General features: G+C 43.6%; 1 protein-coding gene across 4 annotated transcripts in view; it reads left to right on the forward strand.

The window, feature by feature from the left end:
- CACNA2D3 (calcium voltage-gated channel auxiliary subunit alpha2delta 3) overlaps positions 1-27981 on the forward strand; it is an 859023-nt gene that overhangs the window by 123380 nt on the left and 707662 nt on the right. The window contains exon 1 of one of the 4 annotated variants that reach the window (XM_053897959.1): positions 632-755. The exons of the other annotated variants lie outside the window; for them this stretch is intronic. The gene's annotated coding sequence lies outside the window, so the exon portion shown is untranslated. Of the gene's footprint in view, positions 1-631; positions 756-27981 lie in introns of those variants that run through there. 4 annotated transcript variants of the gene reach the window in all.

Consider the following 27981-nt stretch of genomic DNA (forward strand, 5'->3'; position numbering starts at 1 on the left):
AGGCCCCAAGGAAGCACAGTGGATCTCAGCTTCCACACAGCATGGTTCTCACCTGAAATCATTCCCTGGCCTCAGCAACTGTCCGTACTCTCTGAGACTTTGCTGGCCATCCTAGAGTCACCCAACTTTTGCCTTTTGAATGATCCTGTGGTTTTGGCTGGTCTTTAAAGATTGGGATTTGATTTCATTTTCTCAATGAATCATCCCGTGGCCTTCTTTTTTACTGGTGGCTCTGAAATTAGACCTTTAATATAATAGCAAAGATAAAAAACTGCCCTGGGTTTGACCCAACTGCTTCAGGCAATGTTGCCCAGAGCATCTTCTTGTTGGTGTGACATATTTCAAAATACTATAGCAAGCGTGTGTTTTTAAGGTGTTTCTTTGTTCAGCATAAGGAGCTTTGCGGCATTAATTCCTTTGCGAATAAGAGGTTGTGGTCGGGTCTCTTTATTCCTGTTACACATGTTTGATAGGAAGGAAGGTATTTGCATATTCGTGTATGTGTGCTTGCAATTTGGAGGAGTCCACGGTAGCAAGATCGGGATGACTTCAGTTTCTAATCCAGGACTCTCCATAAAATCACGCAGGGATCTTGTTTAAGATGCAGTTCCTTGTGTTTCCTCACAGTGAGTCACGGGGCTGGGGCTGGGCTCCGACATACGGATTTTTTCCATTTTCCTAGGCGATGTTGATGCAGTTGGAGACCACTTGAGAAGCACTTCTCTGAGGAGCGATGCTCTCCCATCAAATGACAGGTTTGGGTTTGTCAGGGATGTGTCCGATCTCTCGAGGGTCATTTTCCATTTCCAGATAGGAGCTGGGTTAAGTGGTGGTTCTTTATCTCCCAATCGGCTTCCATCCCACACTTCCATTTCCCCTTTGTCGGGTGGCTTAGGAGCCAGTTAAAACCTTTAAGTAGCTTAGAATAATCCACTGTTGTTTTTGGGAACAACACAGTGTATTCACTCTGAAGGAGTGTGACGAGGTATCCACCAAATGCAACCTTCTGGTAGCTTCCAGGTGGTTACGTATGTATGCCTGAGTGTTAATGGGAGAAGACAAGGATTTGGGCAAATTCCTGAACTTCGCTGAGCTTCAGTTCCCCTGCATGAAAATGGAGGTAATAATAGTACCTAATGCACGGGGTTGTTGTAAAGATTACATGTTCAATGTTGAGAATACAGCCTGGCATGTAATAAGTGCTGCATCAGTGTCAGTTGCTATTACTATTATTGTTGTTACTGTTGTTACTAACTTATTTGAATTGATGTGAAACTCTTCCCCATCAGAAATTCATAGGAAGCAACAAGAAAGATATGGGAGAACCCTATACCCAGTGGCTTGCATGCTCTAAGGGAGTCTGTGGATTTCTAGGACGAGCACAGTCCTTATCTGCAATGTGGAGGCTTTATCAACCTATCTGCTGTGCAGAGCATTAATGGGACACTTTCCCATCCTCCAGCCCCAGCTTCAGGGTGCTGCCAATTGCAGATAAAAGCACTGGCGTAATCTCAGTTGAGTATTGTCTGCCTCCTTAATCTCGCCATCAGTGAAATTAATATTTGGTTGCTGAGGGAAAGACAAACATCTGTAACTTTTCCCTGGTGGAGTGGCTGCCTGGTTTCTACTGCACACATTTTTCTCTCAGGTTAAAACCTGCCTTAACCCTGATTTCCCCCTTTTAAGATGGAATCATGTTTGACTTAATGGTAATGTTTGCAGTGCTAAGCAGAGTTAAGAGTCATTCTGGCGTTAAAACCGTCTAAGCCTCTGAATAAATATATTGTTATCTTGAAACTTTCCAAACTGAACTCAGAATCCACTCAGGCGTCTTATAGGGCTTTGATAAATAGGAGGGCGGCTAATGATCCTGTAAATTCCTAATAATGTTGTGGCCACTCTCGCAGCCACATGCAGGGTGATGAAATGCAGGGTGATGCTGTGCATTGGGAAATGTCCACGTGAGTATTAATCCGCTTGCTATTTGAAATAGTATCCCAATTACAGATTTACTTTGTAAGAATTTGGTGTTTTAGCATCATCTCTCCTTCTGACTGGTCTTCCCACTCCTTTTCCTTTTCTCAGTTCATCTTGCACAACAATTCTGGGTTCCCTTTTGTACAATAATATTTCCATCAGCTGTCTCCCTGCTACCTCTAAGGAAGTATAATGCTTGGAGCTCTGTATGGCAGGCCCTTCCCTGTGTGCATCCCACCCTACGTGGGTTGTCTCTGCCACAATACTGTTGTGCTGTAGACAACACTAGCTGACGCCCCGTTCTCCTCTCTGGCCTCTGCTGATATTATTTTTATTTATTCTGCCTGAAAACCTCTCCCCTATCTCCACTGCTAGGTACTTTGGTACTTGGGGAATCCCTCAAGTCACATCCGATGTCTTTAAGTAAGCCTTTTCTAAACGCTGTACCCTCAGAATTAATCATTTCCTCCCCCTTTACAGGAGTAGACATAGATGTATGGAAGCACAGAGAGGTTAAGGGTCGGAGCTGGACAAGCAATGAAATAATGAGAAAATGAAAACGCAAAAGCTGTAGCTGGAAAGGGAATGTCAATGTCAAATTTAGGGGCAAGAAGTAAGACTTTGCGAGGATGAATCACTGGCCTGCACCCTGAAAGAAGGTTGTGTATGCTGAGAACCTGAAAGGGAAGCCTCTAAACCTGAGACAGCAACACCTTTTCTGTTAGATCTGTAATCTTGTTAGTAGAGATGTGCAGTCTGTGCTGGGTACCAGGTCTTGCTAGGACCAGAGAAGGAAGTCCTCAAGATTGGACAGCTACCCTCTCTCCAGCTGTGCGGGTCAAGAGACCACCTGGTGAGGAGTGTAGCAGCTTCAGGCCTCTTCCTGTGTTCCATGTAGGGGCTGCCCTGGGTACAGCAGAGCCTGATTGTAAATCAAAAAGGCTTTTGAGTGAGAGAAAAAGAAAGGAGGTTTATTAGGCTTATGTGCTAATATGGGTTTCCCCAAGTTCATGCTGCTTCCCAGATTTTCCCACATGATCTAGGAAATGGTGAATGGCACCTGCAGGCCAATTTCACATTAATGATAATGTGTTACTCTGTTACTGATGCCATCACCATTGAAATGCAGAATTTTCTTCTTCTGCCCGGGACCTCTCTAAGAGCAGCATCTATGAGTTACAGTTTTCTTCCCAGTATACTTTCTCACCCAGAAACTCTGTAAAAAAACAAAAACAAAAAAACTTCTCTGATTAACAGGACACAATAAAATTATTGAAGGTAGTTTTCCACATTATTTGTTCTACATTTTTTTTCTTTTCTTTTTTTTTTTTTTTTTTTTTTTGGTCAATGCCAGCACTTTATACATCTGCATTTGGCCCTTCCTTCCCCCACTTGGACCGACTTTCAGGCTACAGTAAGCAGGGTCTAGTTAGGAGCACTGAAGCAGAAATGCAGATTCAATGAGTAATTATTAAGAACTTTCCAGAATATTAGCTGTTTCAGTTGCTGCAGTGACTAGTGATGGAATAGTCCATTAGACATTTCTGTTCCCAGCAACTCCTGAGAATTGATTCCAATCTGAGGCAGGCAACCGCTTTGATCAATACCATAATTACTCTTATTGATGGATTGTTTTACAATGGTAGCCATCAAGGCAGTCCGTCAGCTCAGGAGGCACCAGAACTGTCCCCTGCAAGCCGTAATGTACCGCAAATATTTGATTCAAATCAACTTACTATTGAGGCCAGGATGACAAGCGTGAAATTAATTGTTCCACTTCATGTAAGACCTGCATTCTTCTTTTGAGAGAGTAATTGGTTGCTGCATGTAGCACGAGAGCTGGGGAGCCTCGCCTCTCTGCAATGTTTATGGACTTGGTGTTTTCCCCCACCAGCTATTTTTCCCCTGACTCTTTTAGGTGTCAGCGGTATCGTACAGCTGCTGTTCCCGCCGTGGTTGTTTTGTAGTGGCTCTTGTCATGTCAGAGAGAATGTTGCCTTCTAGAAAGGTTGATTGCAGCTAGAGTAAATTTCTTCTCTGAAAAGCTTGTTTATAAAAAGAGGGGGTTTTGTTGGCCAACACAAAGGCAAGAAGACCTCAAAGTGTTTCTGGAAGGTATAGAACTAATTAGGCAAATGGCAGTGAGTCTAATGTTCTTTCATGGTTGCAATAGGCGAATTCAAGATGTGTGATCATTTTGCTGAGAATCTTCTGAATACAGTTGGCATCAGAGGCCCACAGCTGGAGAAATGATAAGGCCACTGGAGATGACAAGTCAAGGACAACTGAGGAAGTTGGAAAGTGGGGATAGTCCCCACGGTGGCTTGTCATTCAGTCCTCATCAGCTGACCAACTTGTGTTGGATAATTCAAGACCCCAGTACAATTTAAGGAAAGTATTATAAAATATTTTTATAAGAAAATCAAGTATGCAAGTTCATAGTGGTGCCAGGAAGGGTGAAAGGGCTATAGAAACAGAGGGGCATCAAAGCACAGTAACCTTCATGGCTTAAGGGCTTTCTGGAACCCTGGTTAGCTGGATATCCTACTGAAGATGAGGATGGCTTAGATTCTAGGGATAAGTCAGAAGTTAGTTCTGCTGGGTTGGCAATGCCTTTTAATTTAATCATTGTTTATTGTAGCATTTCCAAATTGGCTACTATGGGAATTTATGGAAGAAAAAGGGATTCTGTGACACCTTATCCTATAGCCAAACAGTAATTCCTGAGTGCTGGCCATGTGTAAGTACTGTTTAGGGCCTGGGGCTACCCTAGTACATGAGGCCCTGGACCCCTGAAGCTTACATTCTTGTGGGATAGACAATAACTGTACACTCAAATATGGCAGGTTGTGTCAGATAGCGTCTGGGATGGCAGATGATGGAAGGTGGCCACTCTGCCTGATGTTGGAGAACGAAGGCCAAGAAAGAGTAACGTAGGTTTGATTCCACTGTAGCTCATGAGCTTGAAACCACCTTTACCATTAAACTTGATTTGTCTTTGAGACATTCTAGTGTCAGAGCTTTCCTTTTACACCTTGGAAGGAAGAGATTTTATGCTATCAGTGGTCAGGGGAAAGAGCCGATATAAAATACCCAATTGAGAATGTTGGGGATGGCTCTAGAGGTAAGTAGTTCTATTTCTGCTCAGTCATGTAAGTGTTTGAAAGTATTGATTGAACACTTTCACAACACCTGAAGGGATCAGGACTGATTAATAATAAATAGCCTAGGAAAGCAGGACTCAGAGAATTATAAAACTCCAGATGATGCTGGCTAGGAAGGAGGATTCCACATTATTCAGTTGCATATGGTGAGATGCAACACGTAACCTCATTAACTCACACCTCTGCTGGAGTGGACTGATGTGGCTGAAGTAGCAACCTGGTCATCACGCTTTCCCATTGCCCAGTTTGGGGTGTCTTTGGGGATCATCTCCTCCTCCGTTTTGTTGCTGGAACCCTATAAGCTCCAGCCACAAGATGGAACGAATGCCCAGTGTCGGCCTGCCAAGGTCCTAGGACACATGAGTTGCTCCAGAAAAGGGCTTGTGACTTACACTAGGCCAATGAGAGCTTTCCTTGGACTTCTGTCCAGGAACCAGTGAGAAAGACATTCTTTCTACCAGGGTGGCTAAACTGAGGGAATGAGTCTGGCATGGTGATGTGAACCTGACAGGACACTTAGGAAGTAGTTATCTGGAAGCAAGTCAGTTGGGCCGAGAGCCGTAATGCAGGGAGAAACAAACATAGCCGATGTAGATATAATCCACACTTGTGAGTTCTTGATTCTTCAGGTTGCCTAGCTTAAACCAACATGCATATTTAATGGGAAAAAAAAGTCCTCCAAAAACTAACAAAAAATTGAAATATGCCTCCACTTAGTTAAGCCGCACTGGTGAGATTTCATTTCTGTTATATGGAGAGCCAGGCAGTAGGATTGAAAGACCTTCTCCAGGAGGGAATGGCCAAGCTGACACCTGGCGGCTGTTTTTCAGGACTCACAAGGCCATGTGGTCACCTCTGGAAGCATTTACTGTGATGCCAAGAGTCCTCCTAAGTAACTTTTATGAGGACAGCATCATAAATATATATCATCAGGGCTTTCTGTGAAGGAAACATACACAATTAAAAGTCAGTTTAGTTAAAACAGAAGCCTGCCAATACATTTATGTAGCTGCACAATAGGGGCTTCTGAGAAGAGGCAGAATTTTCGGTTGCTTACGCAAAGTGCTGGGTTCTAGCTGCTCAGCTTTTGCGGTGCTAAGGGATTTTCAGTTGCGTTTACGGACCAGCTGTTCTGTGGAGATTCAGTAATATATGGGTAGAAGGAAGATGTTTCCTCCTCCTCCTCCTTGGGAATCCAGGGTCTTTAATCCTAACATCTTCCAACAAGTGAACCCAGTAATGTTTGATGTTTGACAGCGATGTCAGCTGTTTACTTAGTTATGTGAGCCATTCCTTCTATGGACCTGGCCACAGGACAAATTCGTCTGCTTTCTAATGGAATTGTACTTATTGTATACATGCTGAGCTGTCACTCCCTGGAGCCATACATAGTGCTTTTTCTCTGGGGAGCAGACTCCTAGAATTGAGTGCCTCAAATTCCCACCTTGGCTTACAAAGCCACCAAGATGTGTCTCCTTCCCCACTGGGTCACCCACCTTTTCTCCCCAGTGTTTAACAAGGCTTCGACCATACTGGCTTTCTTTATCCTCTTTAACCATGCCAACCTCTTTCTGCTCAGGACTTTTCCTCTCGTGTTCCCTCTGACTTGAATACTCCTCCCTCCCTTTTCTTTATGTACCTGGCTTGTCACTCAGGTCTCAGCTCATATGTCATCTTTGTAGAGGAGCTTGCACTTGACTGGGTGATCTAAGACCTTTGCCCAGTTACTGACTCTGTCATGCATAACCCTGCCTCCTTTTCTCCTTAATAGCTTTCTCTGAGATCTGAACTCATTTCCTCCTTGTTTTGTCTTCCCACTAGAATATAAGCATCATGGCAGTGAGGGGATAGTCTGACCTATTCCCTGCCGTATTTTTGGCACCTGTGTCCTGGCACACAGTAATGGTCACTTATATTTCCAGAAAGAATAAATGGCTGAGTAGTTTACTCATTCCTCTGAGCAGTGAGCTCATTCAAGTAAGTTAAGCAATTTGTTTTAGCATCTCTCTCCAGCTTCTCTGATACAGAGAGGGTGGTAGAATGGGGTACTCAAGTTTGCGACTCCACATTAAGCTGGGTGCTGTAATTAAATGATCTCATTGAATCCTTACAAAGATCTTCAGAACCAGAGGTACTACTCAAGCCCATTTTCTCTCCATGTCTGCAGTCTGGTTTTAGTTTTAGGCACCTAGATTTTTTTTCTGACACTTGCTACTGTGTGGATTAACTGAATTTGTGATCATATGTGTCCCTCTTCTTTCTCTGCTGGACCCTTAAGTGTGGTCCTAGGATTGCTGTGTCCACTGTTGGACCCTCTGATCCTTATGGTGGACTTGGCACAGAGTGGGTGTTCTAGGCCTTGGTGCTAATAATGAGGGTGGAGGGCAGTTCCTGGTTGAAATCCTTACTCTGCCTGGTCTGGACACGGGATTTTATGACCACAGAACTCCTTGTGAACATTTTGTGATTTCTCATGGCTAGAAGAAAAGAATTCCTCATTCACCCATTCTTCTGCAGAGGGTGAAGGAAGTATAAAATCCGTCTCCCCAACACAGACAGTTCAAGTTCAGAAACGTGCACGGTCTTGTGTGTTTAGTGATACCGTATCGTAGGTTTACAGAGGGGAATATTTGAAGTGTCCCGTACTCCCCCTAGGAATTCCATGACTCCCTCCACGGTGCTTTAATATGACCCACCAATGAGCCACTTAAAGTAGGTGGCTCTTTGCAGCTCTCATGGTTTTTCTTCTGAGGGGAGGGAGGGTGGTGACATCAGTCTAGAAAGAGAGGGGGTTGGAGTGGAGGAGCAGCAGTTTCGATTTTTTTGCTGCTACTCTCTAAGGAGTTCTTCTATATTTCACTTTAGCGTGTTCCCAGAACCCGTGACAGCCTGTATAATTGCTGGACCGACATAAATCTATAGCAACGATGGGTAGATTTTGCTGACGTGTTTGTTTCGGCCCACAAGACTTGGTAGACCATGTCTGCATAGTGTATCGCAACATCAGGCCGTGTGGGACCCACCTACAAAATCTCTTTGTTGTGCCTCCAAGGTCGTGACATGAGATGGGGGTGGGGGGACAATAAAAACAGCACCATTTTGGCAAGGAGAGTTCCCCAAATATCTGTGATTTAAACATGCTTCTTAACTTGGCTGACCAGAAGTCTTTTCTCCTAGTTTGAAAGTTAAATAATTAAATGTGCTTCGAATTTCAAGGAAGATACTGAAAAATGAAAGACCTTATCCAGTTGCTTAAAGGCTTTTGGAATTCTTTTTTTTCCTAAAGGCATCCATTTGGTCTACAGATACAGGCTGAACACCCACTGTGTGCCTAGTGCTGTGATCAGTGCTGGGGACACAAGTGGAATGATAAGGCAAGTGGGTTTCTTGCCAGGCAGAGCCTGCGATCTAGCCAAGAAGCCATTATTTAAGTAATTACAGTTCCCTCCTCCAGCAACCACATGGAGAGCTCCCTCCTGGTGCTGCCAGAGGAGATGAGTTTTTGTGTGTGTGCATGCACGCGTGTGTGTGTTTCATTTTTGCTTTTATTTTTGGTGTACATTTTAAACGTGTGTTTTAAAATTTTAATGATAACTTAAGAAAATGATTCCGGAATCCACTTGCTTTATAATTAGAACATTACAAAGAAAACTTAAGCTCCTTTAGACTCCCCACCCCCCTCCAGGTGAGCACTATGATAGACTTGGCCTTGTAGAGAATTTTTGTTATATTTCCACACGTGTGTGTGTTCACTCACCTTGAAAGCTACTGCCATTGTTCTAACACAAATGCAGCACTTGCTGTGCACTCATATGTGCAGTTTGCTTCTTTTATTCTGTCGTATGATTTTTACATTATGTTGATTCCTGGAAATATAGTCTGTTAATTTTAATGACTGTTAATTTGAATTTAAGAGTTCTGTTTGTTAGAAGCGTGTACGTTGGTAACTGTTTACTGACCCACAATAGTGAAAGTAAAGAACTAGTTGGCATGTATTGAGCACTTCATGTTTCCTAGACTAAGTCTCTCACGTGGATTATCTCATTTAATCACGAGAGCACCTCAGTGGGCGAAGTGTTGTTTTTCTTGTCAGTTTACAGGAGAGGGAATTTGAGGCAAGGAGAGATGAGGTAATTTGCACACAGCTAAAAAGGGATGCCAAGATTTGCAGTCAGGTACTGCAACAGCAGAGCCCGGGGTTTCTCAGTTCTCTTGAGCACCCGTGGTCTCCGGGAAGTTAGATACTAAATGCCACCAAGGAAGCAGTGTGTGGCGGGATGGTATGCTATTCACCAGGGACTCACTGAGGGGCCTACTGGCTGGTTTGTGCCTTTGTCAACGTGCAGACAAATTGATTCAGCAAATACCTGTTGCGCACCTTTGGCATGCCAGGTGCTTTATGAGTACCCTGCAGAGAGCACAGAGAAAATGCACAGCCCTGCCTCACAAGGCTCACAGAGATCTCAGAGATCTAGGATAATGTTGAGGCCACCTATGGAAAGCCAGGCATGACATCTGTCCATTGTAGAGTGGGAATCTCAGCCCCTTTGGGGTTTTGTGGTCTGGATGCTGGGTTTTGTTTTGTTTCACTTTCTTGCATGTTAAAATGGCATTTGTTGAACTGCATCATGAATGTGGGCCGGTTGACATATTTGGAAGGAGACTAGCCTTTCTGTAGTGACATGGTTGCCTTCTATGCTATGCAGCAGCACATCCTGGATGCTGGTGTTTTATTCCCACTTGCTGCCCAGCCACAATATGACAGATTTGCTATTCATCCAGCTCAATCATAGTTAGCATAATGGGCTCTGGTGCCCACCCAGATGTGGTGGGTGGTGTCCTCGGCTGATTACAAAGATTGTAGCCCAGGCATTTCAGGAAACGGCTCTTACTTCCTGTCCTCATATCACTTCTGGGGGTTGATTTTGCTGCTCTAGTGTTGAAAAATGAAGTAAGGGAAAGGTTCTCTTATATTTAATGTGTCTTGTATAATGATGAAAGATAATCACAGGGCCTAGGATTTTTTTCTTTGAAAATCAGAACAACGAAGGACAGAAGGAAGTGTAAGCCACCTGGCTTTGAACTCTGAGATGCATTAATTGTCCTGAAGGCTCAGATGAAGGGGGCGTGTTCATCTTTTTCTCTTCATTTGGACCTACAATCATCTTTCAGTTTAGGAGTGGAAAAAGTTTAAAGTCTTCACTCTTTTCCTTTTCTTGATTTTTTTTTTTTCTACCAGCAATGAAGTGGAAAGGCAGTCCATAGGTGATGGTGACCAGACTTTTTATCTAGCACTTTAGTTTATAATGGGCTCGATGTACTAGTGAATTTATACCAACTGCTGTCAGAGGTACATGACTCTTATTTGGTTACACTTTCTTATTTATTTGGGTACACTTGGCCACATTAAATTATAGTCTTCTACTTTTTAGTCCATTGAACCAAAAACTGTCAAGCTGTCAAACTGCTTCAAGACCACATTTTTTTTGAGAGATACAGCCTCCTCCTGAGTACACCTTTCTCATTTTGGTAGACATGTGAAGGGGAAAATGGGAAAAAAATATATATATTTAAGATAAGAAAGCTTAATTTTTATTTTGGGTTACAACCCACTTGTACTTGGAGGAGGTTTAAATTTCCGACTGACCTAAAACCTTTTGAGGTTCAAATTTAGTTTGCTCTTAGCAAAAAAAAATGCAGCTTCCCAAGTTCAAAGAGGGGAGGAATTTTAAAGACTTATAAGATATTTAAAAGCCTTCTTGGATACCAAATAGCTTTCAGAGAAAACATTTGATGAGTGAAGGACACAGGAATTAGAAAAGTATGGGCCAATTTTTCTTTACATATAATCATATTTAAAAGCAGTGGAAAAAGGTCTTAGCTCTTAGAGGACAGGGACTTAACTCAGTGACTCTTGGAAAATTCTGGTTGTTGCCAAACCCAGAAAATGGTTCAGTTTGGTTTGAGCCTTTTGGAAGTGAGAAGTCCTTTAGCCATCTCTATGATGTATGAGATTAACACAAGAGATTTTGGAATATGAGGTCGAGGTAATGCTGCTTACCCTGGAATTGGATCTCCTGCTAGCTGCTGTCCATAACAAATGTGCCCATGTCTCTCTGGCTGTCATTCTAGATAAATGAAAGGGAAAATAAGGTTGAGAGGAGACACAGTGAGGGATCAAGGTTGAGAGAGACAAGTGAGGGATCAGACTTTCCTAAGAGTGCCAGTTTCCTGAATTCACTTATTTTGGATTTGGGAGTTTCACGTTGCCTGATGCTCCCCTGCCTTCTGGCTAAAGGTGGTGGATTATGGCTGCGGAGAACAGAGGACTCTGTTGTTGCACGGCCGACCCAAAGTGGGCTGTCTCTTCAGGAACATAAGCGTGGGTGTGCCCGGTGAAACAGCTTATTCTTGCACATCACAGGGCATTATGGCCGGTTTGTTGGCCGCCTAGGTGTCCGTTCTCACACAAAGGCTTTTCGTGGGGTAATGGTACCTGCTGAATGAGTGAGTGCATGACGGAGGGTAGCAACAGCTGCATGGTCCAGGCTGATGGAACAGAATTCAAGGCTGCAGGGAGTGATGATGGCAGAACCAGACCATGTCCTTTAGGTTCCAATTTGGCAAGGCACAATGGATAATAGGGCAAGGTGATGACATGGGATGACACCCAGCCTGACCAGACCTCCTGCTCACCTTCAGTTAACCATGAGTCTGTGACTGGCTTACTCCACTGTCATTTCAGTGGCCCTTGGAACCAAGTGACCCCATCAGCAGAAACTTGGGCACATGAAGATGGTTTACGAGAGCAGGCAGGGCAGGTCCTTGTAAAAAGAGCATGGAGACAGTCCAGAGGCTTCTTTTTAAGCAACACTGCTTGATCCTTTACACACTTCATCTTAACTTTGCTCTGAGCATGGACCACAGATGGTTTACATTTCAGTAGTTTGTATTTATCTTTTTTTTTTTTTTTAAGTTTATTTATTTTGAGAGGGGGGAAGAGAGAGAGAGAGAGAGAGCACTAGTGAGCAGGGGAAGGGCAGAGAGAGAGGGAGAAGAGACTCCTAAATCCCAAGCAGGCTCCGCACTGTCAGCACAGAGCCAGATGTAGGGCTTGAACTCATGAACTATGAGATCGTGACCTGAGCCACCAGGCCAAACCAAGAGTTGGATGCTTAACTGACTGAGCCACCCAGTCACCCATAGTTTGTATTTATCTTAATGTGAAATCGGGGAAACATAACTAGCACAACCATGATGTCGTTGTCATTTTGGCTTAAGGATGAGGCTAACGTGAGCAGTAAGAAGAAAATGTGAGTTTATTAAAAAACAAATATTGCAGGTGGTGTTCAGACATTACAGTTGTGACCGTAAAACTCTAATAGTTTGGAAACAGTATCTTTGCATACTGGCTCATACTCAATGGTGTGTGTTTACCTTCCATTGCTAGGGTCTTGTGATGTGATGTTTTCAGCGAGGAATATATATATTCAGCCTCCTTGAATAACCCTCCATGAATACTCTTTAATGACAGTGGCTTGTTGGAGTTGCAAAGGAGGCTCAGACAAACTGGAACCCCCTGTTCTGGGTTGCTCAGTCCAGAAGTAGATGGTTTTAGGGACTTTGTGAGTGTCCATTGGAGGTGCGTGGTGGCCCCTCTCCTCCAGTCACTGGGACGAGCGCTTGTCAAGTTTCAGGTAGCACTCCATACTTTACTTTTTAAAAAAAGAATTAAGGGTATCCCTTCTGAACCAGAAAGGAGTTAGCCACTGTTCCTCAGGAGTCAAAAGTTGGATGTGAGTTTGAGATCATTTGATGCTTTTTATACTGAGGGCACATGTTGGAGGTGAAGAATACCTCATCCCAGACTGCCTTAAGCTTTTCGTAGGCCTTCAAAAGTATATCCTTAATGACATTTGGAAGATGGGTACCTATAATTTTTTGGTAGCAGTGGGGCAGGGTATTCTCAGTGATTATTCCAGAGTCCACTGCTCTTGAATTATTTTTTCTATTCTAAACATGTGTGGTTTTCAGGGGGCTGCAAATTCCTTCATATATCAATTTTGGGGCTAAAGCTAATGGCACAAAAAGGTTTCAGCTTGGGAGCAAGGGAATTTTTTTTTTTAAATGATGTTTAAAATATGAATCTCTTTGGCTGCTCTAAGTTAGGAATGATAAAATGAAAGAAAGAAAAGGAAAGAAGTTAATGATCTGAAACCCGGGGTTGGTATGTGTTTATATTCAGAATTGGAACAGTGAGCTGACTTTGGCAATTGGGGAATATTAATATTCTGTGTTGTGGCATGGGAATTTGGAAAAGAGGTTTAAAGAAAAAGCTCATATGACAGATTTTTAATAGGAAGGAAGTTGCTGCTCATGTATAAGAAATACTGCTTGTCTGTTGCAGAGGGGACAGCCTTCATGGAGCGGCCATACAGGGCGTCGTTCCATCTCTGCTGATACGGTGGCCAGTGGCTGCCATTACTGACCTGTGACCACTTACTTGCCACTAAGCGGAGATGTGTGCCTGATTTCACTTTGCCCTCACAGTGGCCCTGTGAATTAGGGACAATTATTGTCAGCCTTTTGGAGATGAGAAAACTGAGGTTTGGAGAAGGGAAAAAGAACTTGTCCAAGGTCTCTGAGCTTGGCAAAACTGGGACTTGAAGCTGGGCTAGTCTTTGTATTCTAACAATTATGAAATAGGTAAAGGAAGTAGAGTATTTGGGAACTGTAACCTTGGAGTCAGTGGCTCTGGAAACATTTATTTTTTCTTTCATGAATTTGATTGATGAAGGAAATTTAAAACTATGTCAGATACTTTGGAAAGTGCCTGACACATGAGGAAAGACCTCAGTATATGGTATCTGTTGGGTTGCCATTGTTTAGTAATAATAATATTAGCATCGGTCAAATATTGGCTCAGAGAACAGACAAATAAAAGCTTTTCTTGGCTTGGCATACCAGAAGTGGAAGCAGCTAGTCTGAGTTTGAGGTTGGGCAAGGTCATATGTGGATACCGTTTAATTCAGACCTTGTGATCTTAAGCTTGAAAGTGTTCTTGAAATTGCCTTATTCTCTCTGCATTTAGCATTCCCCTCAAGTGTACTGGAGATTTAATTGTTAGAGCAGCTTTTAGCAAACGTTCTTATGTGCTGAATTTGCAAATGTGAATGAAAAAAAGACTTCCTTCCTTCCTTCCTTCCTTCCTTCCTTCCTTCCTTCCTTCCTTCTTTCCGTCCGTCCGTCCGTCCATCTTGTTTACCCTCCTCTTTGGAGATGTTTTAGAATTGGTTGTTGTTGTTACCATACAAATCTTGCTTTATTTAAATATAAAATATAGAAATACTGTATGTTGAGTGTCATAGGAATTAATTGACCTGGTCAAGCCATTGCCTCAGTGCTTCTCTTGAGTTTACCACATGAGTTGCTCAACAAGATGTTGACAATCTTCATTTCTCAAATGTGGCTTTGCCAGCCATCCACAGGAGGCCCATTTCAGCTGCCAAATGTATTGGCTTTCTCTTCTTGCACAATTTAGCAGAAAAACCTAGTGGCCTAAGAGAGCTGCCATTTCTTATCTCATAGTCCTGCAGGTCAGCCGTCCAGGTGAGCTCTGGGGAGGTCTATGTTCAGTGTATCATAGGCTGAAATCAAGGTGCCACCTAGGTTGGGTTATGATCCGGAGACTCTGGGGAAGAATGCGCTTCCAAGCTCATTTAGATTGTTGACTGGACACAGTTCCTTGCAGTAGTAACACTGAGGTCTCTACTTCTTGGCTGGCTCTCAGTTGAGGACATTTCTCAGCTCCCTACGGCCACCCCCAGTACTTCTCCTGTGGTCCCTGCGTCTTCAGAGACAGCAGTAATGCACAGAAGCCTTCCCAAGCTTCAAGTCTCTCTGGCTTTCCCCTTTGTTGCCAGTCAGAGGAAGCTCTCTGCTTTTAAGAGATTATTTAGTTTAATGCATGGTTTTCATATAAAATCAGGAACAGTGTTGCTACCAAGAGACACTGGAGAAAAGTAAAAGAGCTGTATCTCATTTGCATTTTTAGAAGTAATTATTTTTAAGCCACAGCTGGTGGTAATAGAACTACAATAAACGGGAACTGAGAGATGGGAGTTCAAGTCTTGGTTCTGGGACCATGAGTCTAGAGAGCTTGGGGCACAGTTTCTGGGACTTGATCTCATCATATGTAAAATGAGATAGCTGGGCTCTTAGGGTCAGTTTTTTTCTTCTTCCTTTTCCTTTTTTCTCTTCACTCTCATTCTGCCTTCCCCTGGCAGACCTCATTAATCAACCATCTTAGTCTTCCCTGCTGAGCTTGGACGCTGTCCTAGAATCCTTTTGACATGGCCCTCTGGGGAGTCACCAGCAAGCTACTGGAGTTGGCACTGGAGATGAAACCTGTGTGTCATCCTAGCACTTGGAGGTCCCATTTCATCTGAAATTCGATGATTCTCTGAAATGAGAAATTATCAATTTCCTTGGCCAAATTGCAGACAGCCAGAGAAGAGCCAGTTGGCCTTGGCTTTGCTTGTCATACAGACATCTGGGGAGTGGATTCAGTTTTCTAGCCACAAAATGAGGTGTGCATAAAAAGTCACTTTCTTTCCTTCTAATTGAACTTCATTTCTAGTTTGAGCCCCTCTTCTGCCAAGTCGTAGAAATGAAATTGCAGTTAATTCACCATAGTCCCTTTGGCTCTCCTTGGGGTTGTTCTAAGTCCTGTGGACTCACATAGAGCCCAGGCATAGAGGTAGAGGGGCTGCTGGTGCTTTGCTGTCACCTGCCTGTAGAGACATTCTTGCTCCCAGTTGTCTTTGATTTTATTCAGGAGAGTCTAATTAACCCTCCAAACCCAGTAATACATAAGTTGTTTTCTTATTCAGGAAGAATCTTCCGTGTTTGGGACAATTATCCAAGGCATTGTTCATCTACCTAGTGATCAAGGACTAAGCTATTTCTGTCTTGTTTCAGCATGAAGCCTCTAGTCCCTCAGGCAGATAGGACAGAGCTGGAAGGTCATTGGGTAGCTCTTAACTATGTTGGTTTGGATGTGACCCATGCCTTCCCATATCCATTGGCTGTGGCTGGACACATGGCCCCGCCCATCCCTGGATGGGGCTGGAAAATGTGTGTGTGGGGGACGGGATGTGACACATGGATCTCAAGCAATTGCTGCGGCCATGTACCGCAGTCGTTGACTCATTTTGAGTTGCTTTACATTTTCTGTTCCTCCCTGCGAGTCTTGAGCAGGTGGCCAGCTCCCTGTGCTCAAGCCGCTTTCCCCCAGTGAGGGAAGCTGTCTATTCTTCTATGCCTCTGGGCTTGGGGAAGTGCTGGGGTCGTCTGTGGTCTTCAGCCCACCTGTACCACACATGTATGTCTTTTGCCCACTTTCTTGACAGTGGGGTTACTTAGTACTTTATGTCAAACTGATTTTGAGGCCCATAACATTGTCTGGGAGTTTGGATATGCTAGAAAAGCCAGTCAGATGCTGGTGATTTTGACACCACTACATTTTGATAGAGACCCACCTCAGGAGCAGCCTTCATACCACAGATCAGTGGTTATTCCAGCCTTTGTTATGGGGGCTTCCTGACTGGTTTACCTGTACCACCTGGCAATAAAACCACTGTAGAGGTGGTGTTAACGATGGCCACTGAGATTAAGAAGATTTCTGCTACTTCTTGAATTATGTATGATGACATCAAGGCCCCTAGGAACTACTGAGCTGGAATAGTAAACATCTTGTTCTATTATAAAAAGTGATAGTTGTGAAATCACTGTGGGACCAGAAGACGCAGGTGTTTCCAGGTTCCCTAAAACTTTCTTGGGCTTCTTCCTGTCCTCTGACTCGGCCAACATGGGGTGGTGGGGACTCAGGGCTCCTTCCTACAGACCCTTCCCAGGGGCACCCCTTGGTTTCCTCTGAGAACTCACCAGCATTTCCAGCCTGCATAGACTGGCTCTCGCCATGGGCACTGCGGAGCACAGGTGAGCAGCGGAGTGGGCAGAAATAGCTCCTGCTGCCTCTGACCCCATTCTTCCCAGGCTTAGTTTACCCCTGAGGTCTTTGTTGGAGAAAGTTCAAGCCCAAGCCTTAAACTCCGTTGTTCTGGGTCCTGCTGCGAGGAGAACCAGTCTCTCCTGCTGGTTAATCCATTAAAAGATTACTCTGCTTCTTCATATTCTTACTCTGTCTCGCTCGCTGTAAACATGTCACTTGAGAAGGGAGGGCAGATTTTTGTGGTTCCACATGCCCAACACAAGGATATCTTTTGGTGAGGAAACTTGCTGTGGAATTTGTGAAGGTCTCAGGTTTGTTCTTTCCTCTTGTCCAGCTGTGCTTATTGGCTGGAGGAGGGTTTGGGTTTGTCTCATTACTCTTGGCTGCTGGGTCCTTGTTCCTTTCTTAACTGTTCATAAGTTCAAAGAGATTTTTCTCTCCATTTCTCTGTTTTCCCCTCTCTGTCTCTGTTTATCTCCATTTCCTTCTCTTTCTGTCTCTATCTGTATTTCTCCCACACACTTCCCCCTCTCCAACCCCCACACCCATCACCGATCCCATTCTAGCTTCCCTGATTTATTTCCCACAGCTTTCTTTAACCTGCCAATCATCTGGATAAATTAAATCACTGTCTGTCCCTTCATTCCTCTTCGTGTTATCCAGTCTATTGGAAATGACCTTCTCATGGCATTTAAGTATAAATTTGCCCCCATTAAAAATATTTATATTTGAAAAAATATTTTTATGTTTTATTTTATATTTTGAGAAACAGACAGAACATGAACAGGGGAGGGTCAAAGAGATGGAGACAGATTCTGAAGCAGGCTCCAGGCTCTGAGCTCTCTGCACAGAGCCCAGCGTGGGGCTTGAACTCACGAACAGTGAGATCATGACCTGAGCTGAAGTTGGATACTTAACTGACTGAGCCACCCAGGCACCCATTATTTATTTTTGAGAGAGAGAGAGAGAGAGAGAGAGAGAGAGAGAGAGAGGCAGAGAGGCAGAGAGAACGCACATGAGTGGGAGAGGGGCGAAGAGAGAGATGTGAGAGAATCCTAAGCAGAGCCCGATGTGGGGCTTAATCTCATGAACTGTAAGATCATGACCTGAGCTGAAATCAAGAGTTGGATGCTCAACTGACTGAGCCACCCAGCTGCCCCAATCTTACCCATTAAAAATAAAAAAAAATCTTGTATGAAGCAGTATGTGTAAAGTGTAGAAAATCTGGAAAATGTACAAATATATATTTCTGTATTTATAGAATTATTTCTATCTATGCGGAGATATTTAGGAAATATAGAGAATTGTAAGGTAGAAAGCAAAACCCCATAACTTTATCACTTAGTTATAAGCATTTTGATTTCTTCTTTTCTTTTTTTTTTCTTTTCCTTTCTTTTCTTTTTTTTTTTTTTGAAAGTCTGATAAATTTGTCTGAGGGATACCCTTGATTTTGAAGTCCACCTCAAGTGCAGGACTCTTCAGATTCCTTTGTGTACAGTCACTCCCAGCTAAGAGGGATGGCATCTTCCTCAGCATCCCTAAAATGATGGTGTTCCTGCTCATCACTGTGTGCTCTGGGTCATTGTGTAATAGATGACCCTAAAATACAGTAGCTTAAAACAACAGCAACAGCAAAATTTGTTATTCTGCGGTATTCTCTGTAGGTCAGGAATCAGAGCAGAGCCTGAGTCCTCTGCATCTGTTACAAGCTACAATCAAAGCATCAGTCAGCTGTTGTCTGCTCTGAAGGCTCGCCTGGGGGCGGGTCTGCTTCCAGGCTCACTTGCATGCATGGTTGTCGGACTGAAGGCCTCAGTTCCTTGCTGGCTGTTGGCTGGAAGCTTCCCTCAGGTGTTTGCCCTGTGAGCCTCTCTGTAGAGCAGCTCGTAACATGGCGGCAGGCTTGCATCAGATGGAACATGTGAGAGAGCAAGAAGAGGCAAGGAAGAGAGGAGCCAGAGTCCTTTTATGGTCTAATTCTGGAAGTGGCGTCACATTACTTTTGTCATACCTTGTTCAGTAGAAAGAAGTCACCAAGTCCAACCACGTTCTTTGGAGGGTGGTTCTGCAAAGGCACCAACACCAGAAAGCAGGATGGGACCGTGGGGGCTACCCTGGGAGCTGCCTGCTGCAGACAGGGTTAGTTATGAGCAGCTGTCTCTCCCACACTGGACTTTCTGGCATCTTGGGCAGAGCCCTGCCTGATCTCGTTTGTATCTCTACCCATCACAGTTGAGTCAGATAATGCATCTTGCCCCTGAGGTAGGCTCTCAGAATCCTGCCCCTTTGGGCTCTCAGAGCATGTGCTTTCCTCTTAATGGCCTCTGCCCCATTTACCGCTGTGCCTTGCTGGGAAATGCTTCTAAGGTTTGCAGGTCTCAGCTCATGTACCCCTCTCCCAGGTGGGTGGTTCTAACTTCTGTCATGCCATCAATCACTTGGACAGTCTGACACATACTCTTTCTTGGAAAAATACATTTTCAAGTTCATGAAGTAAACTGAACAGGATATACGAAAGCCCAATTATAATGAAATACAGTTACCAAAATAGAATCCCCTGGATATATGGTATAGTGATTTATGGGCTTATTTATGAACATCTCAAATAGCAAGATCCAGTAGTAGGTTTAATTTCAAAATAGTGATGACAGTAAGTGCAGTTTTGAGATACCAGCGGCAACTAAGATTTGGTAGGAAACTGTCTGATTTCTGTTGGTGATAAAGTCTCAGGTTCTTCTCATATGACTTGTTTACATTCAGAATTCAAGGGGATGGTAAATTTCAGTGAGACATTAGTTAAAATCATGATACGATTGTTTTTTGGACATCCTGAACCCCTGATTAAGAACCCCTACCTGGAGGAATGGGTTCGCTGCCTCCATGGACGTCCCACTCTTCCCCATGGCTCCACCCCTGTCGCCCCCCAGATTAAGGGGAACTTGTTTGACCTGTTGCCACAGAGTGGCGTGGCTGGCCAGGTTTCCATCAGGAACATGAGGCTGGCGTGAAGAGAAGGGGAAGGGCAGTTTGATCAGAAAATGCAAGCGAATGAAGAGTCCCTCCTGATCATGTAGCTGGGAGTTTGGTGTTCTGCTGCAGGGAGAGTGGAGACTGGGTGAGCTGGAACAGAGCTGCCTGCCGGGCTCCTGTGTGACACAGTGTGGGGGCGGGGGAATGGGATGGGGAAGGTATGGCCCTACGTATTTCTGTGAGATTGAGGTAAAGATTCAAATTGTGTCTTCTGGCTGCCCGACCATTGCACCTGCAAGCTTGTCTCCAGGCTAGAGCTAGACCGTGAGGTGGCGTTCTTGGATTGGGTTGCTCATGCACGACCCTGTCCTGCGATTATTTATGGAGACCAGGGTTGCCGCACCACGTCCCGAGGGCCAAAGCTGGCCTGCCGCCTGTTCCTGTACAGCTCCAGTTTTCAAAGGTGGGGCATAATTCTTTCCCAGATACCGTATTGCCTGGGCGCTGCTCCCTGGCTTGCAGGTGGCGCTTGCAGAGAGAGACCCAGTGGGGAACTCCCTGCGCCGCCCTGGCCTTCTGATCATGCCCCTGCACTAAGCCATCCTGCAGGACTGGGCCACCGCTGTTTAAAAAAACTTCTGCACTTTTGTTACCTCTTTAAAACATGCTAGTATCGACAGCCCAGCGACAAAGCTGACAGAATCAAATTAGCATTCTTTAATGTACACGGATTCTGTGAAGATATCTAATTCACTGCTATAAATGGACTTGTTTCCTCACTCCCCAAAGCTTCGCCCCTCCCCTGTGAGGCTCCAGCGATGAAGAGATTGGCTGTGTCACTTTGATGACTCATTTAATTTCTAGTTACACGAGTGGAATGCACAAGTCCAAGGCAAGGGTGAGGTGCGGATTCTGACTAAGGAATTGAAACATCGCAAGTGATTTCGGTGGCACCTCTCCGCCCTGGCTGCAGGCAGGTAGTTGTGACTTCCGCTGTGTGCGCACGAGGGTGAACCGAACAGGATGACCCTGCTATTATGCATACCCAAGTAGAGCTAAGTAATTTCCCCAGGGACAGCGGATTTATGAAATATTGGAATCCTGACAAGCTCTGTTGCTCTCTGGCTCTCTGGTAATTTGCCCTGCCCAGAGACGACCTTGACTATGTTGAGACTGCATTTGGCTTGCACCTTGCAGGTGTGGCTTTTACAGAGAGGCCTTGTCTGCTTATTGCAGGAGGAGGTTTGATTTTCTAGAACTTTTCTGCTCCATCCTGCTATCTGCACTATGTCATGTGAGCACCATTACACCCGGAGGTGTGAGCAGAACTCTGGGCTACTCCTAACGATTGAAACTCTTTTTTGAGCCATAGAGTCTTGGGCATGGAGCTCTCTCTGCCTTCTGACTGAGGACTGGGGACCCCGGCGTGGGAGCTTGTGTTTTGTGTAACACAAGTCCTCAAGGTGGTAGGAGGTGTGATCAGGGTATAACCCAAGGGTTCTGTTTTGGTGGAGCCTGAAGTGGAGTCTCCCTAAGTTACATTGTATGCCCTGAGTTTTCAGTAGTAGAGGCAATCCAAGGTTGGCTCCACTTACAGAGCATTTTGACGGTGGTTTGTTTAATATGACAAGTAGGCCTAAAGGGAAACCAGCAAGGATGATTTGTTTGTTCATTTAACACGTATTTCTTGCACACCGGTGCCTCTTGGAACTCAGGCATGGTGCTGGTGTGCAGTGGGGAGAAACACACAAATAATTCTTGTTTGCGAAAGTTCTAATCTAGTGGAGGGGACAAAAGTAAATGGGTAAATATGAAGTGTGAGGTCCTTTGAAGTCCATGAACAGCTGTACTGAGAGAAAGAAGAGGGGGTAATCAGGGCAGGCCTCTGAGAGGAGGTGACATGGAGGGCGAGAGGTGACTGACATGTGGACCAGGCCTGCCTCAGTGCTTCTCACTGACAGTTTCCCCCTGAGCTCAACGAGAATGGCCTCCCAGCCTGCTTTCCCTCGTGTGCCCCTCAGTCTCTTGCCTGTTTTGTTTGCCTTTGCACTGCTGAGCCCTCTGCATGATCCTCTGATGCCTTCTCTTTCTTGCCCAAGTGTGGCTCATCCTTTGGGCCAAAGCATAGGCAACGCTCCCTCTGGACAGTCCTTTGTGATTCTCGAGTGTGGAAGGGGTACCACTCCTGGAAATGGCATGCGTATTTCAAGCTTCTCTTTTCATGGTGTTGAGCATGCTGCTGTCTTGCTTTCCTCCGTTGTGAGGCTATAACCTCCCAGAGGGCACGGACCATGACCGTCTCCTTCATCCCTCCCTCTCTGGCCTCCACACTCGTCACCAGCACACTCAGGCACGTGTGAGTGGGTGCTGGTTGAGGCTGGGCTCCTGCCGGTCTTGGAGCTGAGGGCAGGAGGGCAGCACACAGGGCATAGTGAGAGGTCTGAAAGCACATGCAGATAATTCACCAGTCTCAATCAGGTATGGGAAAAACAGTGTAGACTCAAACAGAGTTAAGAGCCGTGCCCCCTCTCCCTGGCTTTGAGCTAGTGGGAATGTTTCGTGATTTCTGAAACAGGAAGGCATCACTATTTTTGCGTAGATTCTTAATATATTTTGTGACCCCTAATTTCTTCCACGGTTCATCCAAGTAGCCAAAAAGCATGTGGCTACTTAACTGTGTTTGAAAGACCAGGTGGCTGAAGTGTGGGGAGTTCTGGTAAACCTACTCCTGTTCCTCCCTGCGTCATGATGGACCATGAGGCGAGGGAATGGCTAGGCTCTGAGAAGGGGAGGTGGACCCCAGACCCCAGAGCTCACTCAAACATCGCAGCTCTATAATGAGGTAATTCTTCACTCCTTAAACTACTGAGCACACATGGTCACGTGCAGCCTCACACTCCTCCGAGAACCCATGGAATGTCCAGATGGTGTGGTTATATTTTATTGGTGTCTTCCGTTCTCTGCAGATTCTGCTGGGAAGAGATGAGTTTGTTGTATAGAATTAAGGCCTCAAATAAGGAGCTTAAACACTGTGTTAGTGCAACATGTTAGGAGGTGAGGCCTGTCTGGATCAATAGAATTTCCTGGCAGTTAGGAATAGATATTTGCCTCTGGAGGCTGTGCATTCCCAGTGGGTCTTATGTGGCCATTTGATGGGGGGTTTCTATCGTGTTGTCCAGACCCAGCACTGCTCACTGAATTACACAGGGTGGAGGCCTGCTTCCATGTGTTAAGGAAAACCATTCATTGCTCTGTCTCTCTGTCAACATCTATGATATTAAACAGAAAGCGTTTATTCCTTAGGTGGTCTCAGCAAATCGAAGTTTGACTAACAGTGGTGACAACAAATGTATTCATTGACATAGAAAACTCTTCATCACATGATATGTAGAAATACTTCATAAAGTGGCATAGATGGTATAGTTCCAGTCAGTTAAAATATGTGTTCAACATAGAGGGAAAAAATGGAAGACACACAACCAAAATACTGGTTTTTATTTTTTTGGTGGTGGAAGGGGGTAGGGTTGGTGGCATTATCACAGGATTTCCTATTTTGGTTATCTGTAATTTTTTTTCAATGAACATTTATTAAAGTTTTTAATTAACAAAGATAATGGAGAATGAAACTTTGAAACCGAGCAAACATAAGCCCTTTATGCCGCCTTGTGAGGCTGGGTTGACTTGCTAATAGCCCTACTGGATAGTAGCCATTAGTTAAGTAACAGATCATTAGGTATGAAGAATAGATATGTCACTGTAGAGACAGAGGGGTGCTGTGTGTATGCTTCTGGGGCATGCACACCCTTGTGGAAAGTGGTCATATGTGCTTGTGGAGCTGAAGAATGGGAGCGTGGGAGACCTCATGTCAATATCCTGTGCCTTTCTAGACCTCTACAGTGATCTAGGAAAAGAAGTGACCGTGCCAAGGGATATACTCTCCTCTCAGTTCTGAAGTCACCACCCTGCTGGTGTCTGAGGATGCAGCGATCATTTATACCTTCATGAGCTACAGCGTATTGAGGGAGAATACACTAGACAAGTAAATATGTAAACATAGCACAAACTGTGATAGGTATTATGAAACAAAACAGGTTGCAAAATGAGAGATTAAGAGCCATCCCTTTCCCTGGGAATCAGCCCACTAAGATGAGCACAGACTTTCAGTTTTGGCTTCTTTGCCACTGAATGCAGTCATTATTAACTGAATCACAAACCATATCATGGTAGTTAGCATTGTTTGTGCTTGTAGATTAAAGTCTGTTATCAAATAGGGAGCCATGTATGCGAGAAATAGGTCTTTATTTCTGAAGGCAAGTTTGCGATGAAGCAGTTGTGTGCTGAAGGATGTGGCTTTACGTGACACTAATGTAATTTTTACCTTAAAAAAAAAAAAAAGAAAAGGATTGATTTATACTTTGAGCAAGCAGGACTTAGAAATGTGATTATAATTGTAGGATGCAAATTGCAGAATTTCAGCGAGAAGAAATCTTGTCTAAAGAGAGTTAATAGGAAAGGTGGAGTCAGGTAGTGGAAAAGATGCCAGTCCAGCTGTCCCAGGTTCTTGGATTTCATCCAGTCAGGAATACCATCTGTCAACTGTTCTGGAGTAAATCCTTCCTGTCTCTGGGGTCAGAGTCTTTCCTCTGACTAGTTAGAGGTAGGCTTTAAGGTAGCCCATGGTGTTAGGTGGTATTTATGGTCACAGAATATAATGTGAAGATTGGGTTTCTGGGTTATTTTATCCGAAACATTAAACATGAGAACGAGATTCTTAATGGGTAAGTGTCTTGAGTTTAGATACTTATTAACTGTAAGGGCAGGTAAATTTTTTAAGAGAGTGGTCCTGGCAAGGGAAGGAAATTGCTTTAGTGGCTTATTATATGGACCCGGCTTTCATTGTCCAGAGTGATGTTTTGAAGATAGGATTTAATCAGTGTTCTCAGAAAGCAAGTGTTGTGTGTGTGCATAGTTCCATGAGTTGGGATAATCACTGGTGAATCATGTTTCCTTCGTACATTGTGGTAGTTGATAATGGCAGTGTTCTTGATCTTCCAACCAGAGGGGTTTCTGTGTATAGATATATCTGCAGGGAGAGAGACTACTGATTTCCTCACTCCAGCTCTGAGATGTGAATGTACATAGATAGCTGCTATATGAAAACTTGTCTTCTTGTTTCCTTTTACATCATTAAAAGCTTAATTAAATTTTGTACCAATGTTAATTTTTTCGCTTTGACAAATAACACAGTTTTGTATAATGTTATATTAGAGGAAGTTGGGTCAGGCTATATGGTGACTCTACTTCCTTTACAACTTTTCTGTAAATCTAGAATTATTTCAAAATAAATCTATTTAAGGAATAGATTTTATTAAAATATCTTTTATTTTTTATTCTTATTTTTTTTATTTAAAAAAATTTTTTTTTAATGTTTATTTTATTTTTGAGACAGAGAGAGACAGAGCATGAACAGGGGAGGGTCAGAGAGAGGGAGACACAGAATCCGAAACAGGCTCCAGGCTCTGAGCTGTCAGCACAGAGTCCGACGCGGGGCTCGAACTCACAGACTGCGAGATCATGATCTGAGCTGAAGTTGGCCACTTAACCGACTCAGCCACCCAGGTGCCCCTATTAAAATATCTTTTAATTGTAAGGATGATATCTAATATATTCTGAGCAGCACCCATCTCTGTCTTAATGAACAACTTAAGTGTGAGCATATGGCGTAAAAAATAAATTTGGTGGGAAGAAAGATCCTTCAACGTTAGAGCATCTTAATGAAAACAGTCATCAGATTGCCTGCCTCAGTAATTTTTCTAAAATAGGAATCAGAAGAGGATGTTCATTGTTGTATTGTTTATAAGAGTAAAAGATGTTCCCAGATAAGGGATTAGTTAAATAAATAATGGGCTTTCAATATGCTTTGAATGCTATGCAGCAATAACAATGATGGTATTGAATATGTTTGACATTAATAACGTTATTGCTATGTGGAAAAAGTAGGTCATGAAGGAGTATGTGGATACAATATGTAACTACATATAAATGATGATAGAAAACATTCTGGCAGGCTGTGTACCAAAATATAAATTGTTGTTTATAACTAGCATGTGGGTTATGAATGATTCTTATTTATATGTTGCTTATGTCCATTTCCTACCTTACCTGCCATGAACATGTATTAGTTGTTTAATAAAGAAAAAAATTAATTGTCCCACCATCAGTACATGAATTTAAAAAGCAGTTGTAGGTATGATTAATATCCTTTACCTTAGGCAATAAAACTGACATGCCCATACATAAACACTGTCCAAATTTTGTCCCTTAAATATTACCCTTAAGGTTCCTTTTTCCTGAAACATCATCTTTTTTCCTTTGGCTTGTATTCTTATTCCTGAAAGCTCAAACCACTGTTCATCAAAACCTCCTGTCATTTTAGCCAGTGATGTTTTATGTCACTAAATGATCTGAATCTGTAATCTTTTTTTTTAATGTATAGACTTGTCAAATCACTATGTTGTACCCTTGAAACTAATATAACATTGTATGCCAAGAATGCTTCAATGAATCTGTAATCTTAAAAAAAGAGGTAAACATTGTACATAACAGAATCTGGCTGAAGCAGTTGGTTTTCTGTAACTTTTATTGATAGTGCACCCTATTTACCTGGTACAGCTTGTTGGTAGGTGTCTAACATTTCCTAAAACCTAAATTATGATCTGTCCTTGGAGCAGGGGCTGTTTGGTGGACATGGTTAATCCCAAGGGGTATGTTGGACAGATTCATCATAATTTCTGGGGAAAGAGCATTCATTCATTCATTCATTCACTCAACTATTGAGTGAGTTCATGTTATGTGCAGGACACTGTGCTAGAAATTGTGGAATGTAACACATTCCAGGAAGGAAGATAAGCATACAGATAACTAATAGAGTGATTATTGACCAAAAAATATTTAAAAAATTAATACAGAGGCCAGAGAAGCAACCCTCACGTATATGGTCAGTTTACTTTTTTTTTTTTTTTTTTAAATTTTAACATTTATTTATTTTTGAGACAGAGAGAGACAGAGCACGAACAGGGGGAGGGGCAGAGAGAGAGGGAGACACAGAATCCGAAACAGGCTCCAGGCTCTGAGCGGTCAGCACACAGCCTGACGCGGGGCTCGAACTCACGGACCGTGAGATCATGACCTGAGCCGAAGTCAGACGCCTAACCGACCGAGCCACCCAGGCGCCCCTCAGTTTACTTTTAATAAGGGTGCCACATCTTTCAATGGGGAAGGAATAGTCTTTTCAAGAAATTGTGCTGGGATAACTGGATACCCCCATTCGGAAGGATGGAGTTGGAACCTTGCCTCACACCAAATTCAAAAACTGACTCAAAATGGATCAAAGACCTAAATGTAAGAGCTAAAACTTTGACAGTCTTAGAAGAAAGCAGAGAGCTAAATACTCATAACCTCAGGTTTGGCAATGGGCTCTTAGAAATGACACCAAAAGTATGAGCAACAAAATAAAAAATAGGTAGATTGGACTTCATTGAAATTAAAACCTTTTGTGCTTCCAAGAACATCATCAAGAAAGTGAAAAGACAACCCATAGAATGAGAGTATGTATTTGCAAATTATGTATCATATAAAGGATTGTATCTAGAATACATAAAGAACTCTTACAACTCAGGGTGCCTGGGTGGCTCAGTCAGTTAAGCATCTGACTTCGGCTCAGGTCATGATCTCATTGTTCATGGGTTCGAGCCCCGCATCAGGCTCTGTGCTGACATTTCAGAGCCTAGAGCCTGCTTCAGATTCTATGTCTCCCTCTCTCTCTGCTCCTCTCCTGCTCATGCTCTGTCTCTGTCT

The sequence above is a fragment of the Panthera pardus genome, unplaced genomic scaffold (assembly GCF_024362965.1).
Source record: "Panthera pardus isolate Hobbes unplaced genomic scaffold, ASM2436296v1 HiC_scaffold_8, whole genome shotgun sequence".
Classification (NCBI taxonomy): Eukaryota; Metazoa; Chordata; class Mammalia; order Carnivora; family Felidae; genus Panthera; species Panthera pardus.